Raw genomic sequence first — 13,647 nt, 5'->3', positions numbered from 1 at the left:
ATATATATATATATGTCGGAGATGAAAGAACACCGGAGCCTCCCCTTTGGAGCGGTGGGAGGACCCCCTTAGCGCTGTAACCCAGATTTCATCATAGCCGCACTAAGAAACTGTTGTAATTCGATCCGACTGTACTTATTCGAAATTTATGATAGTGAGCTCGGGCTCGAGGTGACAACCGGTCGCCGAACGTAGTCGCGGTCAAGGGATGAACGTTTTACCTAACAGAGGCATGAAGTAACTCTATAGCTTTCCTTAAAAGAGATACTTGGGACGGGGCACGACGGTAAACATTTCAACGATTTCTGTCCCGTGGCTCGCCACACGCAGACTTTGTCCTTCGGGTAAGACGATTGCCAGATGCCAACGCATCTTCACAGTATATGTTTAGCTGGGCGAGGACCCGCTACGAATATTAAATTTCAATTACACAAAGTCTCTCAAATAGACAAATGGCCCGTGCCCCAACTACGGGAAGATAAGAGAAATCTATCCTTCCACGAACGACGCTTCTCGCTAGCAACTTTCCCCAAGGACAGCTAATATCTTTCTCTAACCACCAACATGGAAATTGACCAATTAACAGCAACGTCAATTTCCCTCACCCTTCGAGCGAAGACTTTTCTCCGCGAATCCGATGATCTCGTGCCCTTAGGCACACCCATCATAGTTTTCTTCGACAGCATCACCGCGACGGAGAGACACTCTCCGGTACGATCTCTACGACGATTCAAGTAACTCTCGGATATGTAGTGATTGCCCCACGCATTAACATTGAGCACAACTTAGACGCTAAAGAAGAGTAGAGTTCGTCATCCCGTTGACCGTGGATTCGTTATTGAGCCTAGGATCATTGTCATTAGCTTCTCGAGTGTCAATTTATCGCGATTACTTGTCCAATTCCAACATGGTCATGTTTGCACTAGTAAATATCTCCTCTATTGCATAGTGATCACGTCTAGTGTCAATAGGGATTCGTTTACGCCCTTAACCCTAACTCTAATCGTAACGCCAACCCGACATCAGAAGTGGGATCAGTGCCGATTATAACAGTGTTAGAACTTACGACCATCGTGCGCGAGTAACCCAGTCGCTAGTGCAAAATCGAGTGTGAAACCTAACAAGTTTTCGCTACCACGTTTTAACCCTTAAAATCGCACGTTCCGACCCCGCTGCACGGGGCGCAACTGTCAACCTGATTATGAAAGAAAACCATAATTTCAATAACAAGTGGCGAGTCGACTTCTACGTACTGGAAGCATCATCGGGTAGATCAAGTCATCTGGGTGAGTCGTTTCCATTTTACTCCGATTCGGGAGCCGAGCGTTCACTAATTAAAGAGTCCGTGGCCTCGAGATTTCTGGCAAAAGAATGACTGACATATTAGTAATGCGAGGAGCAGGAAATACTTGTATTAAACATACGCCTCCCATTTGTTCATCGTGTGTATTAATGATTTTTACATCGAAGACAATTTCTCATGTCCTTGCTGATAGTTATCTAAAATATGATATCGCGATTAGTTGCGGAACTCTAAGTCTGGGTTTTGACGTAACATTACACAAAATAGCCTCGCTATGTGTAAAACAAAAATAATTAATGTCTGTAATGAAACCACTGCAAACGAGATCGTCGTTAATGAAGCTGACACTGATGTACATGGTAATAATAAAAGTCGATCAATTTCTCTTCTCGACAAATTCAAAGATTCATTCGTTACGGATTCCCTACGTATTCGCGTAAATACAGGCCGGTTAGAAATACGATTAATTGATCCTAACATCACCGTACGAGGAAATTCTTATAGATTTAGTGAGGAGGACCGAAGAGCGGTACGTGAGAAAATAAGCGTTTTAATTAAAGCAAAGATCATAAGGCCTAGTAATTCGCCATTCGCGAGCCTTACGTAACTCGTGAAGAAGAAAGCGGCTCAGATAGATTACGAGTGGATCCCCGAGAACTAAATCAAAGTACCGTCGCGGATCGGTACCCTTTACTCCTTATTGCGGATCAAGTCGCGAGATTGCAAGAGGCGAGATATTTTATTAGCCTGGATATGGCCAGCGGGTTTCACCAAATTCCTACTTATCCTGATTCAGCGCAGTATACAGCGTTCGTTACTCCCGACAGACAATATGAGTAGATAACGATGCCGTTTGGACTGAAAAATTGCGCCGTCCGTCTTTCGGAGGGCCATTCGCAAGGCCCTAGGCGACCTCGCTCATTCGTACGTTGTTATTTATTTCGATAACGTTCTAATTATTGCCGACTCGATAGATCAAGCTTTAGGAAGATTGAACACCGTATTAGATACCCTCGTAAAAGCAGGATTCTCTGTTAACATTGCGAACTGTTCTTTTCTAAAGACATCGGTGCTCTATTTGAGATATGTAATTCATAACGAAGAAGTTCGTCCGAACCCGGGTAAAATACACACCTTAAGCTCTTTACCTGTGCCATCAGCCGTCACACAGTCCAGGCAGTTCATAGGCTTAGCTTCGTACTTCCGAAAGTTCATCCCTAAATTCTCACAGGTGATGAAACCCCTGTATGCGCTCATCTCAAATAACAGAAATATAACTTGGACAGATAGGCACGAGAAAATAAGACAACAGGCAGTTTCCGCCCTGACCGACGCACCGGTGTTAATGATATTCGACCCCAGTTACCCGATAGAACTACATACTGACGCTAGCTCGGAGAGTTACGGGGCGATTTTGACGCATCAAGTCGAAGGTAAAGGCAAAGCAATAGAGTATTACAGCAAAAGAACTACCCTCGCAGAATCTAGGTATAATTCCTACGAACTAGAGACGTTAGCAGTCGTAAACGCAGTCGAGCGTTTCCGTCACTATCTACATGGACGGGAATTTCTTGTCGTCACGGATTGCGACTCGTCGAAAGCGTCGAGTAATAAAGTACATTTAAATGACAGGGACCATCGGTGATGGGCCTACTTGCAGACTTTTGTTTTTGACATTATGTATCTGGAAAGTAAACGGACAGCCCACGTAGATTTCTTCTCGCGAAACCCCGTAGATTTAGACCAACGTAAAATTGATAAAATTGCGGAGAAAGAAATCAATCTGGCCGAAATATCGGAATACTAGCTATTAGCCGAACAACGTCGTGATTCTCAAACCTTGGGAATCGTCAAGAAATTGCAAAACGATGAGCTCGCGGAAGACATCGCGAATACATACGAATTACGGTCCGGTACTCTTTACCGTAGGATACAAAGAAAAGGCAGGACTCTCTGTTTACCTATAGTCCTAAGAGGTTTTAGATAGTCTGTTATTAACCATGTGCACCAGTCAATTATGCACTTAGGTTGGGAGAAAACGCTCGAGAGACTGTACAGGTATTACTGGTTCGAAGGGATGGCGAAGTACGTTCGCCGATTCATTGAGAACTGTCATGCTTGTCAAGTTTCGAAAGCTAGTTCAGGTAAGATACAAGCCGAACTACATCCTATACCTAAGACCAGCATACCCTGGCATACGGTCCACATGGACATAACAGGCAAGTTGAGTGGTAAAAGCGATTCAAAGGAGTACGTCATTGTTTTGATCGATGTGTTCACTAAATTCGTATACCTGCATCGTACTCGTAAGATAGATTTCCGTAACACCATTAAAGCGCTTAAACCCGCTATATTTTATTCGGAAGTCCCTGCCGGATAGTAGCAGATCAGGAAAGATGTCCTAAGGGTAATGAATTTCGAGAATTCTGCGAAAGCAAACGAATTAAAGTTCACTCGATAGCGACCGATGATAGAGCCAATAGACAGGTAGAGTGTGTTATGCGTACATTGAAAATACGTTCACGACAGTAGAAACGACCGGGCGGCCGTGGCAAGACGCGATTGGGGAAATACCGCTAGCGTTGAACTGCACCACCAACCGCGTGACTAATTCGAGCCCTTTACAACTACTAATCGGTAGTACAGCGAGACCGTACGACCTATTGCTACCCGACAATATCGAGGAAAAAGAAGTCGATATCCCTGATGTAAGATAGCAGGCTGCGTAGAACATAGAGAGTAAAGCCCAGTACAACAAAGAAAGATTTGATAGAAACAAAGCTAAAGTGGTTAGGTTTAACCTCGGCGATTTCGTACCACGCAAAAACGAGAAAAGAAACCAAACCAAGCTAGAGCCAAAATTCAAGGGTCCATTCGTAATAGCAGAGATTTTGGAAGGGGATAGATATACTTTAAAGACATTAGATGGCAAACGATCGTATAAATACAGTCATGACAGATTAAGAAAAATGCCGAATAGTTGCGTTCCTGCCGAGTTGGACGTCTGTAGTGATGACAATGGCAGTGACAATGACGATATGACTACACCGATCTCAGAGGATCATTAACACTATGACTATGACATGTAACATAGTGTTTCCACACACAAGCCTAGTGTTACCATACACTAGCACACAAGCCTAGTGCGACCACACACTAGCATTCGATATTTCCACACAAGCCTAGTGCGACCACACACTAGCATTCGATATTTCCACACAAGCCTAGTGCGACCACACACTAGCATTCGATATTTCCACACAAGCCTAGTGCGACCACACACTAGCATTCGATATTTCCACACAAGCCTAGTGCGACCACACACTAGCATTCGATATTTCCACACAAGCCTAGTGCGACCACACACTAGCATTCGATATTCCCACATAAGTCTAGTGTGACCACACACTAGCATTCAGTGTCTCCATACACGCCTATTACATCAATGCACTCGTGTTCAGTGTCTCCATACACTGCACTCGCATTCAGTGTCTCCATACACGCCTATTACATCAATGCACTCGTGTTCAGTGTCTCCATACACTGCACTCGCATTCAGTGTCTTCATACACACCTATTACGTCAATGCACCCGCACTCAGTGTCTCCACACACGCCCAGTGCGGTAATATGATCCAACAAACTGAGACTCGTCCGTGTACGAAATCGAAAATGATCTGTCATGTCATTACGGTCTGACTGGTAACTCACAAAATGCAACTGGCGCTTTGAATACCAATCATAATGCTACTGACTTTTGTGTTTTTTTTCTTCCCTACTTTATCATTGAACGTCCGATCGAAATTTTTGTTGTTAACCTGGGCCCTTGACCTATTTGGACAGTTATTTAAACCATAAATAAACTAGTATAATTTAGCTAAACTACAAAGGAGTAAAATATTAGTCATATCAAGTCTAATGTTGGGAGAACCCAATATTTTAGATCCACCCGAGGACGTGTGATAGTCAGAATGGCCGTGTCGGAGATGAAAGAACACCGGAACCTTCCCTTTGGAACTTTGGGAAGACCCCTAGTATTGTAATTTAGATTTCACCATAGCCGTATTAAGAAACTGTTGTAATTCGATCCGACTGTACTTATTCGAAATTTATGATAGTGAGCTCGGGCTCGAGGTGACAACCGGTCGCCGAACGTAGTCGCGGTCAAGGGATGAACGTTTTACCTAACAGAGGCATGAAGTAACTCTATAGCTTTCCTTAAAAGAGATACTTGGGACGGGGCACGACGGTAAACATTTCAACGATTTCTGTCCCGTGGCTCGCCACACGCAGACTTTGTCCTTCGGGTAAGACGATTGCCAGATGCCAACGCATCTTCACAGTATATGTTTAGCTGGGCGAGGACCCGCTACGAATATTAAATTTCAATTACACAAAGTCTCTCAAATAGACAAATGGCACGTGCCCCAACTACGGGAAGATAAGAGAAATCTATCCTTCCACGAACGACGCTTCTCGCTAGCAACTTTCCCCAAGGACAGCTAATATCTTTCTCTAACCACCAACATGGAAATTGACCAATTAACAGCAACGTCAATTTCCCTCACCCTTCGAGCGAAGACTTCTCTCCGCGAATCCGATGATCTCGTGCCCTTAGGCACACCCATCATAGTTTTCTTCGACAGCATCACCGTGACGGAGAGACACTCTCCGGTGCGATCTCATCAGTAATCGACCTGTCTTTCGTATACGAAATAATTGCCCCGTGCTCTAACATATAGTGTAACTTAGACGCAAACGAAGGGTAAAGTCCAGTATCCGTTGACCGCGGAAACGTTGCCGGAGCCGAGACCATTGTCATAGTACCGCGAATATCGAAACCTTGCGATTATCTGTCGACGCTGCAAATCTCTCTAATTTGTGTCAATAAACTCAACCATTGTTACACCGCACCTATGGCTAATTCCAACGAAGATACACCGAACACCCCCACCCACAATCCTGACGTGCATCCGACATATATATATATATATATATATATATATATATATATATATATATATATATATATATATACATATATATATATATATATATATATATATATATATATATATATATATATATGTATGTATATATATGTCGGAGATGAAAGAACACCGGAACTCCTCCTTGGATTCGCGGGAATACCGCAACTCTGTAACTTAGATTAAACAAATGCCGCACCGATTATTCGAGATTTATGATCATGAGCTTGAGCTCGAGGCGACAATCAGTCGCCGAACGTAGCCGCGGTCAAAGGGATGAACGTTTTATCTAACAAAGGCAGAGTAACTCTATACCTCTCCTTAAAAGAAATAGTCGTAGCGATACGTGGCAGTAAATACTTCAATAGTTTCTATCCCGTGGCCCGCCACACGCAGATTTTGTCCTCCGGGTAAGATGATCGCCGGGTGTCGGCATGCCTTTGTGGCGTATGTTTAGCTAACGTGAGGACCCGCTATAGATCTTAAGATTTAGTCAAGCGAAGTCCGTCAAATAGACTTTGTTGCAACTACGGGAAGATAGGAGAAACCTATCTTCCACGAGCGTTGCCCCCCGTCAACAACCTCCTCTCAAGGGCGGCCAGCATCTCTTTCAAAACGCTGATATGGAGGGCGACCAATTAGCAACAGCGCTAATTTCCCTCTCCTTTGGAACGAAAGCTTTCTTTGACGAATCCGAGGATCTCATATCCTTAGACCCACCCAATATAGTTTTCCTCGACGACATCGTCGAGACGGAGAGGCATTCTTTGGTACGATCTTGTAACCCCAAACTCTTTTGCCCTGATGTCACCTTAGGCGACCACTTCTAAACATTCTCCAGACAGCCGATACTTGAACATTACACATGGCGACCTTGGCGACAATGTATATTGCCGGAGTGCCTGAGGGTTCATCTGTGTCCTAACGGTCCTTCCACCGAATGTTCTGGAAGCGTGGCAGCGGTCGCGGACAAAAGGATAAAAGGTAATTTATGCAAAAAAGTTGATGAACGGATCGGCAAAAATATTTGTGAATTATGAGTGCCATGCTAGAACTTGGCGCGAGTTAAAAGAAGGTCTGATAAGGGAGTTCTCGAAAAAATTTAACACTTGGCAAATACACCGGAAACTGCAGGAAACAAAAAAAAAAGAGACGACGAAGGATGTACAGCGTACATGTACCGAATGCTTGGTATAGCCAGTCAAATGAATATGGAAGAAGCAGCAAAGATAAGGTACATCATAGATGGAATAAGAGACAAAGAAGTCAATAAAACAATATTGTACGGGGCTAAATCAATAAAAGAGCTAAAAGAAAATCTTATCATCTATGAGGAACAAGAATCCCGTATAGCAGAGTCAACTATGAGACCGGTGAGAGCTAAGGACAATGGAAGATACAAGCAGTCGGAAGATGTAGCGAAGTATAAAAGGTGTTATAATTGCGGTGATGAAGAACACGTGTGTGCAGAGTGTCCGAACAAGTCGAGGGGACCTAAACGTTTCAAGTGTAGAGAATACGGATACATTGCATCGAGGTGCGACAATCTGAGCGAGTCCATTAAAGAGGTTGGTAGTGTGTTTCGATTGTTACCGACGAAGCGTGGTAAAGACGTGAAGATCGGAAATTTCGAACTGAGCGCGCTGGTAGACACCGGTAGCGAGTTAACCTTGATGCGGTATAATCAGTATGTAAGAATCGGAGCGCCCAAATTAAGTCCAGACATTATTGAATTTCACAGTATCGGGTCTAAAAGAAACTTTACGCTCGGGAAATTTCCGACAGATATTATTATAGACGGTGAATTGTATCATATAACGATACACGTAGTTCCGAACACTGCGATGCAACACTCGTTGTTGATAGGTACAGACTTCCTGGATACCGTCGAGATAAACATGAAGAGGGGAGATATCTCCATTAGTAGAATAAAAAACGAGAATTCCGATGGGTTTCCAGAGGTCCTTAAAGTAGACATAGAGACGGGAGCGCGTGAGGTAGATCTATCTCGTGTCGAGAACGTGCAACACAAGCAGGCAGTTGTAGTTCCCACGAGTGCTTGTCTCAAGGACACCGTCGTAATGAACAAAATTTCGTTAGATGAATCGGTTGCGACAAACATAACCGCAATAGCGTCGGGTGGAAACGACACGGACGGTTGCGATGAAGTTTTTGTAGGATGCAGCGAGGATCGCGCGAATTGTAGAGTTGTACAAACAAATTCTGTCGCGAGTTCTAAGAAGCGAACCAAAAGCGAGAATGAGGCGGCTGCAAGAGAATTTGAGGTAGTGCGTAGACGAGCTATCAATCCGACCTCTTGTCGGCGAAGGGCGTTCAACTTATTACCAACTTACAAGGGCGTTATTTTGAAAATATAAATTCGATTTGAAATATATATTCGTTTGAAATATAAATTCTGATTTCCTGATATAATAATTAATAATAGCAAATATCTACAAACAACTATTCGCTGTTGTAACCTTCGACCCTGCTGCGGTTGAAAGAATCGCAACGGGTTACGGTATCTTCAGTAGCTGAAAACACCTACCGGTTTTCGCAATCGCCCTCTCACAGTTAGCGGATAATAACCTGCTCGTCTTTGGGCACGATTTGCGAAGCCGCATTGGTTCCCGCAGAGGACACTGTTATAAATAACCATTTGTTCACATTAGATGCCAAAAGCAAGATAGAATTCTAAAGGTTTATTGATTACTTTGGATTGAATTAAGCTATTGTGACGTAATCTTATACGTCTTGTAGAGATAGCTTGCAAATTTCCTACTTTTCCATTCTTAACTATTGTTATTGCGAATGATATGTTATTATTCGCCAATTTCATTTCTTTGTGTCTGAGCGTTTCTCCATGGAAACTGGTCGCTGCAAGTGCTCTTTCGTCACATGGTTTGTTAAAAATTTCATTCGATGCTAGATCAGATATGTCCAAGCTGCCTAAACTTTCCACACGACTAGAAGCGGCATAGATTTGCACTTTTGCAAAATTCTCTTTGCCAAGATCAATTACGGTCCTATCTATTATAGCCATTTGTAATCTGTGTACCGCTACTGTCCAGCTTAGCACAAGCGATGACATTCTTTATTCAACATCTCCGTAACATTTCGTCAGTTGAAACATTGCTATTACTGGAGATATGAGAATGTAGCCGTCAGCATATTTGAATCTGCTTCCAATTCTCTCACTTTCAGCTGACCTCTTCAAATAAATTTCTGACAAATAAATTTCTTTGCCATTCCCATTGCGTCGTTTATCAAACCAACGGAAATTGGTATGTTTCGTCGCAACATAACTCGTGATCCCTCGGCTAATGTTATTGCATGCAACAGTTATCCATGATTATTTAAATCTGCATGAATAATATTTTCGGAAGTTTTTTTCTCGCATGTAGCTGCTTCCCGACTCTCGCCTACTCAATGAATAACGTACACACGACGTAATTTCGCTAATTCATCAATCATTTTTGTGTTATATTCGTCTACGAATCTTACTATCTGGAATATTCTTACTGCTATATATCACTCCTTCGCACTCATAGTATTTCAAACTCAGAAGTTGTTATTTCGCCAAACTGTAAATTATCTAATAGGTCGATAAACTCTGTATCATCCTTTTACCTCATATTAATGATGAGTTCGCAGAATGAAACTTGGTACTATAAATTAATCTTTACAGCACACCACTGTTTTTATACAATACAACAATGTTCTTTTGCTGGGAATAATTGCATGAAAGAGATGTCATCGAAGAGAAATACATTTCTGTCACCAAATATTTTTTTATATATCTTGAATTCTTGCAGTCTTAAATGAATTATTCGCAAATTCTCGTAAGATACCATTGAGATCTCATCAACAATTAACTATCTTTTATGACGTCACTTTCGTTCCTCCTGTTCAAACTTTTGTCCTGTCACGCGGTTATAGCAGTGCCTTTCTCAATAGGCAAGGGGAAACAGACAGATACAAAATTATCCCAAATATTTCAACGACAGTAACGTCAATCTTTATATATGTCGGAGATGTAGGGACATCGGGCCTTTCTTTAGGAAGATCCCCAATACTTGGGCTCGAGGTGACGTAACTGGTCGCCGAACGTAGCCACGGTCACGGGATGAACGAAATGTCTTACAGAGGAGGTACCGATGTTGAGGGATACGCTGTATAAGCAATCAAGTCTCGATCAGGAGCAATGCTGGTTTACGCGGGACTGCCTAGTTACGGCGCTTGGGAATTTGTTGATATTCCCGATCTATATGTATTTGACATATGTGACTGTATCTGTCTTTTATTTTGCAATCACCTTGGAGAGTTTACTGTCATCGTCTTGGCTGTCAGTCTGAAAGTAACCCAGCGTCTGAGTTAACGTGTCTGCGTGCTACGAAATGTATTCCATTGTACAAAGAGTTTACCCGTTGACCGTGGATTCGTTATTGAGCCCAGGAACATTGTCAATAGCTTTCGTTATACTTATTAATTATTTCACGCCTAAAATTTCTAACGATAACCCGACATATAAATCTAAGTGGTCATTGTATATTCTTTAGTCGGCATAAATCGTCACAGGACACGATCTTCTGCGAATTATTCATTTTCGACGGAAATCTGTTCGCCGCGAAGTGATGTCTGACGCACTATTAAGTTATAGAAATATGCTTCTCTGTCACTGTTCAAAGTATAATACTGCTGGCGCAGTATAGCTGGTTTATTCCTTATTCGCATACAGCACTGGATAGCCCACACAATTGTTTATTCATTAATAAGTATAAAGAAACGAAACAAGAGTAATAAATAGATAGAAAGAAATTACCGCCTTATCAATAACAATGAAAACCGTTTTACGTTCACCCTGTATTATTGGTCGCTACACTAAAGAATGTATAATAAGATGAAAAATCTTTTCCAAAGAAATATTATCAATTTTGAAATGCATTGCAAAGTGACAAATAATTTTCTTTGTATTTATACAAATAAGGAATGTTACAAGAATTAAATAATGTCAACCATATTTATATTTTATATATACGCACGTATAACAATAGTTAGGATTACTCATTCACTTACTAAACAGCATATTATATATACCGCAACCTTTTCGAAGGTGGCGCAAAATTAAAGATACTACAATATATAGACATATCCTAAATACATATATAAAGATAACCTTTATTGTTAAGATGAGTACAAAGTGTAAGGAGAAGGGTTAAAACTTTACAAAGATGCCTGGATTTCAACTGAAGCGTTTAGCACACAATACGATGGAAAAACGGTCAGGGCATATTTAGGGATGCTTAACTGTTTCAGAGCTCGTGATGGTCTGGACTGTCTCTAAGTTTCCAAAGAGGCTAATTGAGAAAGTCGTAAAATAACCGTCTACAGCCATTCCTGACAATAGTGACGACCTTGATAATAGTCACGAATTTACGACTTGTCATTAACATAAACGAAAGAAATACGAACTACAGAACGAATCCAAACAGAGCTTGTCAGTACGATGTAGTCAAATGAAATGCAAGATATTCCGACGGCAAAATCAAACCAAAACTGATGTAACAATAAATCTAAAATAATGCGATGCATACGTAGACACGGATTTCCGATAAATATTACAAAAATATATTCTTAACCTATGTATATCGCATGGGTATACACACATATCGAAAATATCGCCGGCGAATTTACCTTCATTTTCGAGGTAATCACGCAAATACAAAAGTAAAATGACAGAAGGTGTGCTTTATAAATAATCGAATTATTAATTGTTAATTATCCTCTGAAATGCAAAATTTCATCTGATCGACTCTTACTATTCCTGTAAAGGGCATACGTGTTAATTAAAACCCACCTATATCTGTAACAACATATCTATTTTTCTCTAAAATCTTTTTAATAACGTAGGGGCTTTCAAATTTCGGTACCAATTCCTTATCTACTCCCGGTGCGACGTCCGAATCACGTATCCGATCATCACGTATCGTCGATTTTGATACCCTGTCGCATTTTTATGTTTTCTGTCGTAGACGCGTTCATTTTCTTGCTCAGGCTTGTCACTTATTCCTGTCGCTTAATGAAGCCAAGCTGATTTATTTCAAACAACAATTGCGAAAGACTTTCTCCCGTTGATCTGCAAATTGTATTGTTCTAGGCGAATTCGACTGGACTCTAGACTCAAGACTGCCATTTCCCGGGTGTTTCCGACAATTTTGCCAGCATCGGTGTTCCGTTTGCCTGTGGAGTACCGAATGTAACATGTTCGACCGCATTATTAGTTAGGAATTCTTTGAATGGCCCAGTCGAGAAAACAAAAGCCTCGATTGCTAATTACTCGTCTGGGTCTACTTTAAGTTCTAAAATATTTCGTCATGAAAACTCATATTGGTAAACACCAACCTTTTATGTCTTTGTCGACTGGCATGGGCATAACCGTTTGAAAAGGTACGTTACCTTTTCTCAACTACGCAAATATCCTTCGATTTTACCACTAGTCGGCGAAAACTTTGAGCATTTCAAACAATTGCCAAAATATTTCTGTCTTACTTTCTGTCAACAAATGTACTCTACTAATACTTTCGACGATTTTATTGAATCCTAAATGATATTATTTTCCAATTACAGCTCGTGCTAATCGCTGATGGAATCGAAGATCGAGCATCCTCCGATCGGCTCAATATCAATGGTCAGCGGCCATCGAGCGTGCGATCAGTTCGTTTTTATTGCCAGACACAGCTAAATTTCTAAACTAAACAAGTACCTTCAGCTCCCCAATGGTAAGTTTTATTATTATTATTATTATTATTATTTAATTTGTACTTTACCATTTGTCCGGCTGGAAATTTGGTAAATTTTTCTAACTTAATTGCTAAATAATATGTGGATGGCTACCCCCAGCGGGATACCATCTTCGAGTTTGACTATTTTGTTTCTTTAGCGAGGTCAGTGGGGTGTTTTCTTTTTAGTCTTCTATAAATGGTAAATGTGTTCAGATTTCTTCCACACTATTTGTTTCTCAGGGTTGTATGTGTATATATATATATATATATATATATATACACATATACAGGGCGATACTCTACAGCTGTAGAAAAATTTAAGAGGCGATTCTTCAAGCTAAAATAAGATGCAAATCAAGAATAAAAAGATTGCGTTTTCAGCTTTGTTTTTTAGTTATTGTCAATTAAAACTTAGCCGAAATGTCTCTGTGTCCGAGCAAACCTCCTTAACTGAACAAAAGTAGGTCAGCCTAAACAGCGAGACGCACAGGGATCCTCAAATCGAACGACACATAGGCTTGCCTAGCACAAATCTTAGAAAAGAATATTATGACATTTGACGACGTAAACCATCT

General features: G+C 41.2%; 1 long non-coding RNA gene across 1 annotated transcript; it reads right to left on the bottom strand.

Moving 5' to 3' along the window:
* Window positions 1–12,185: 12,185 nt before the first annotated feature.
* LOC125386718 lies at window positions 12,186–12,924 on the bottom strand. The gene is made up of 2 exons (XR_007227100.1): window positions 12,693–12,924; window positions 12,186–12,530 (listed from the first exon to the last, which is right to left on the bottom strand). It is a non-coding gene; the product is annotated as an uncharacterized LOC125386718 (long non-coding RNA).
* Between the last annotated feature and the right edge of the window lie 723 nt (window positions 12,925–13,647).

The sequence above is a fragment of the Bombus terrestris genome, chromosome 17 (assembly GCF_910591885.1).
Source record: "Bombus terrestris chromosome 17, iyBomTerr1.2, whole genome shotgun sequence".
Classification (NCBI taxonomy): domain Eukaryota; kingdom Metazoa; phylum Arthropoda; class Insecta; order Hymenoptera; family Apidae; genus Bombus; species Bombus terrestris.
Note: the sequence above shows the minus strand (reverse complement) of the source record. Positions and strands in the feature narration are given on the sequence as shown.